The sequence below is a fragment of the Cupressus sempervirens genome, chromosome 10 (genome assembly GCF_028749045.1).
Source record: "Cupressus sempervirens isolate cs-2001-9-10 chromosome 10, ASM2874904v1, whole genome shotgun sequence".
NCBI lineage: Eukaryota > Viridiplantae > Streptophyta > Pinopsida > Cupressales > Cupressaceae > Cupressus > Cupressus sempervirens.
The window spans coordinates 132,849,999-132,855,299 of NC_143127.1; the positions used below are offsets into that span (position 1 = coordinate 132,849,999).

The following is a 5,301-nucleotide window of genomic DNA, read 5'->3' on the forward strand; positions in this document are numbered from 1 at the left end:
AAATTTGAGTTTGGTGGATTTGTGGATATGAGAGTAGAGACAATAGGTTTGAGAGTGTTAGGTGGATTGGAGAGTGAGTCCATAACCTATTACTCCCTTGGCCTTTCCCATATTGTGAAGTGGCTTTTGACTTTAAACTCGCCTAGATTGATTCAAACATTACTTAGTCCTAGCTCACCCTTACTTGGATCAACATGTAACTATACACATCTTTTCCCTTTGATTCTTATTTCTATTCCTCCAATGATCTCATTAGGAGGGTTCTCAACCATTGCATGTTTAATTTCTGCAAATATTTTAAATGACATATCCCATAATCACTCCAATTATCCTTCTAGATGTGATTGTGGCAATATTTTTGCATCGATGTCTTAGATCTCTTATCCTAATAATGGATCATAGAGTTTGATCTAAAATATTTATGCAAAACTACTTGAAGACAATCAAATCCAAAAGCATAATTGGAGTAGGTTCATATGGATTGTGGAAATCTACTTGTTCTTATCCCATAAATGTTTTTCCTGTTAATTTTTATTCCGATTGCTGGTCTGGTACAAGAGGATGGAGAGGTATTGGGACAAGGGGGAACATTTTAACATGGGTAAAAAATATCAACATAATTCATCATGATGGATTACAGAGTTTGATCTAAAACATTGATGAAAAAATACTCAGACAATCCAATCCAAAAGTTTAATTGGAGTAGTTTCATATGGATTGTGGAAATCTACTTATTCTTATCCCATCAATTTTGTGCCTGTTAATTTTTAACCCCATTATTTGTCTTCTTCAAGAGGATGAAGGTATGCTGGGGCAAGGGAGAACATATTAACCTAGGTACAAAAACATCAACTTAATTCATCTTGATTTTCCCATCAATTTATTCTTTCAACATTTATATGTATTTATGTATGTATCTATGTGTATACTAAAAAACAAGGGCTTGTAGAAAACTATCTGTAGTGTGTAAATGATCAATTGTCATAATAGGGTCATAGGATAGTACCAAACATATGCTCCTCATCACCAACCACATTTTCCCTTGTTGTGTGGAATTTGTATTCTTTATTTTTGAAGCATTTTCTCCCAAAATTGACATATTTGTACTCAATACAAAATCCACTTCAAATTTTCTTCAAATATGCTCAAATTTGACTTAAATCCTTTCATGGGGCCTTGTATTATCTTGGAAGGGTATTTTGTGGCTTGGACAACAAACAAGAAATTTTGATAAAAAGAATTTTAGTGTTTTGATGTCAAAGTCTACTATAAACTTGCAACCAAAAATATGGTTTGGACTCACTTGATTCTAGTAAAGATTTTGTAAAAAATGCTACAAGAAACTTGGTGAGTCAAAGTTAGAAATACTCGACAATAGAAACATCACCGCTAGAAACTTCTAACAAAAAAAGCTCCACTTCTTACTAACAAATCTATACATACTAACAATAAAGTTTGATCATTTAAATACACAAAAATCCTTCCCCACTAAAACCTATAGTATTTTAATATTTTAAAAAACATAAGTCATTTATTATTTATTATCTATTTACTAAATTTATTGAATTTCTCTTTCAGCAAGAATGAGGTACATAATTCATAAATTTATGGAACACCTTATAAATTATTTTAAGCTACAACTAGATACGAACTCCATGGAAAACTATATAAAAGGCATTTGAGGATATCATTCTAAGAGTGATAAGAAATACAAGTAACTACAAACATATTTTTCCTTAGATTTTTATTTCCATTCTTCCTGTGATTCCAACTGGAGGGTATTCAACCATTCCATCTATAATTTCTCGAAATGTTTCGAATCAGATATCCCATAACTTTCCTGCCTGTTAACTTTTATCCCCGTTTCTTCCATAAAATTCTTCTCTTGTTCTACATTACTCTCCAGAGAAGTGGCAGCTTGATCCAAATGATTGAGATAAAAATCTTGTACAGAATAATATGAAGATGGAAATGCCGATTCGGTAATACTAAACTCGAGGCTTTTAGAATCGTCCTCTTTCATGTACTCCTCAACCAATGAATTCCACCATGATTCAGAGATATTTGTAATGTCTGGACTATCAGCGGAATTTATGCCTGGATAATTTGCAATTCCACTGCAACAATATCCATTAGAAATTTTCACCGCTTTTGTTTTAACAGGAATGGATTTCGGCTCTTGATTACTTGCTGGATGTGCTAATTTAGATTCACATTTTGGGCTGGAAAATGTTTCTTTCCCTTGACGGCTCTTCTTGCTGATATGGGTGTTCCAGTAATTCTTTATCTCATTGTCCGTTCGACCAGGCAGCCGTCCTGCTATCAATTTCCACCTACACAATACAATCTCAATCAAATACTATACTTCTCAATTATGTATTCAGTCTAATGTGTTAGTTCCTTCATTTGGATAAGTTTATATTGGAATCTAGATCCATTCAGAGTTTGAATAAGTGAATGATTGATTTTATAAGACCAATCTATCACCAATTCTGATTTGACTTAGTTTTAACATTTATAACTTTATAAAATGTTCGGAGTTATTTATGCCATGTTAAAACATACTATGGCTTTCTTTGGGGAGGTCATTAGTTCAAACCTTGCATTTTCAAAAAAAAAAAAAAAGAATTCAAATCAAGGATCATCCATCTACCAATAATCATAATCTATCAACTGAACTACTATCTCCTATAAGACAATCATATATAACTGATTTCAATGTAAATTACAACTTTGTTGTATCATTGATGCCGATACGCATTCTAGATGGCAAAATGAGTGGAGTGTGAAGGTGTGAGTGTGTTAATGTTAACATTTACTTTCTATGTTAAATTTGACAACCATCTATATGTCAAATCTTAATATTTATTGTAAATAGAGTATTCTTTTAAAAATTTATTTAATAAATATTACATAATATATTTGCTAAAACTATAAACTTAATACTTAAATAATCATTTTTAAAAATAATTAAAATATAAAACTTAAGAAATTGCAAGAAAGAATTGAAATATGAAAAACTTAAGAAAGTGCAAAAAAATAATAAAAATAAAAGTATTTTTAGATGTAGTGTATTAAAATTTTATCATTTTTATAATGGATACTATGGGCATTTCTTTAGATAGATTTATTTAAAATATTTATACTAGTTTCATAGAACAGTACGTAGGAATCTAAGATCTTTCATTTACTCATAAAAGTGCTGACCCACTAACCCTAATAAGACAGAGCCATCTATATTTTAGATGTAATAATGTTTGAGGCTCCTAACTTGACTTGGTCTCAATCTAGAAGAGCTTTGATAACTAAATGATTTTATAGGAACAGTTCCTTATTAATTCTGATTTGGCTTAATTGTAATCATGTGTTTTAATTTATTATAAATTTATTAATCTAGGTTGGTTCTTAAAGACCTATCAATCATTCATTGATTTTGATGTGAGTGACACACATCTTAAGACATTTTATAGAATGTTTAGGGATCCTAAGCTGATCTAGCCCTACTATCACTTCTAGAGTTTTATAATCCAATTGTAGGACCTTTACTATTATAACGGTTGAATTACTAACCTCTAGATAATTGGTTCATCTTTAGTTTGAATGTGACTTAGTTCCAATCCCTCCTTTAATTCACCTAAAACAATGTCTTTGTCTTTGTCTTTGTCTTGTCATGCTCTAATCCAACTATGATCTTCAATTTGTCAATAAAAGTACTTTATTCCAATAAGACCAGTCTATAATCAGTTTGACGAGTCTATAAAAGTACTTTATTTCAATAAGACCAGTCTATAATCAATTTGATGAGTCCATAAAAGTACTTTATTCCAATAAGACCAGTCTATAATCAATTTGACAAGTTTATGAAAGTAATTTATTCCGATAAGACCAGTCTATAATCAATTTGATGAGTCTATTAAAGTACTTTATTCCAATAAGACCAGTCTATAATCAATTTGATGACTCTATAAAAGTACTTTATTCCAATAAGACTAGTATATAATCAATTTGACTAGTCTATAATAGATTTGAACGTGACATGCAACCCATTAAGTCATTTGAATGTATGTAGCCATCCTTAAACATCACACATTAAGGAAGAAATTAAGCTTAGAAAAATAAGTCAACTTTGATAACCTAAAAATTAAGTCTTAATGTGTAATGTTTAAGCTGATATTAGTGACTCCTAACATAACCTACCTCTAATAACAAGTTAGAACATTTTTGGGTGAACAAGAAACAAGTCCGTTGAACTTTTCACAATTCAATTGCCACTTGAATCTGGAACATTTGCAGAGATATTTCCAACTATAAAACCAACACCTCTTAATTGGATTCGATTTATTTCCAACATAAAAACAATGCTCGTACCTGTTGCCGAGGAGTCCATGCAATCTAACGATGAGCTCATCCTCCTCAGCTGAAATGTTTCCCCGTTTAATATCGGGGTTAAGATAATTCAACCAACGGAGTCTACAACTCTTCCCACACCGCTTCAGCCCTGCATTTTCACGCTTTGTAATTGACTTGCTCTTCTCAACTTAAGACTCAAATATCCAATCTGGTAATAATGGTGAATAAAATGCACAAACTCACCTGACTTTTGTGGAAGGGATCTCCATCTACCCACTCCATGAGTTTTGATGTATTGGGCCAAGATATAATCCTCCTGACCAGTCCAAGCCCCACGGTTTAGCTCAGAATGCTGAGAGCAGCAAGGATTTCTCCCCATTGAGCTCAGATAATTATGTATGACCACAATCCACTTCACAAAGCCTCTCTCTCTATATAGAGCCAAAACAATATTCAGTCCAACGAAGTGGAAGACTGTATATGAGCAAGTTACAAAACATTGATATTATTATAATAATCTCGATGCCGTAGTGCAGAAGCAGGCAGAAATGTCTGAGTGCTATTTATACATTTGTCGGCACTTTTACAGCTACTTCTGAACAGATAGTCTTCCTAGGAGCTCTTCTTTGCTCCAATTCGCTCTTCATCTATCAAGAAATTCGATCTGATTTCCAACCACTAACAAACACTTGAGAAAAGCGTGGATGCTAAGTAACATCTAGCTAATTAAGACCCAGTTAATAGGAATGGTTCAAATATAATATAAATGGCACCATAATTGAATACATTCAAAGTATTATATTAGTTATAATCATTTGACTTGGGTAACGATTCTGTAGATATGATAAAAATTTCTAGATGCCGTGCTTTGGAAGCAGTACAATGTTTGTGAAATGTGCATCTCAATAAATTTGAGTAACAAATAAGCAGAGGCAACTTGTTTGCTGTTTA

The 5,301-nt window shown here is 32.1% G+C and overlaps 1 pseudogene; it reads right to left on the reverse strand.

Annotated features, from left to right (window-relative positions):
- Nucleotides 1-1,795: 1,795 nt before the first annotated feature.
- Nucleotides 1,796-4,729, reverse strand: LOC149532968 (transcription factor MYB1 pseudogene; annotated as a pseudogene).
- Between the last annotated feature and the right edge of the window lie 572 nt (nt 4,730-5,301).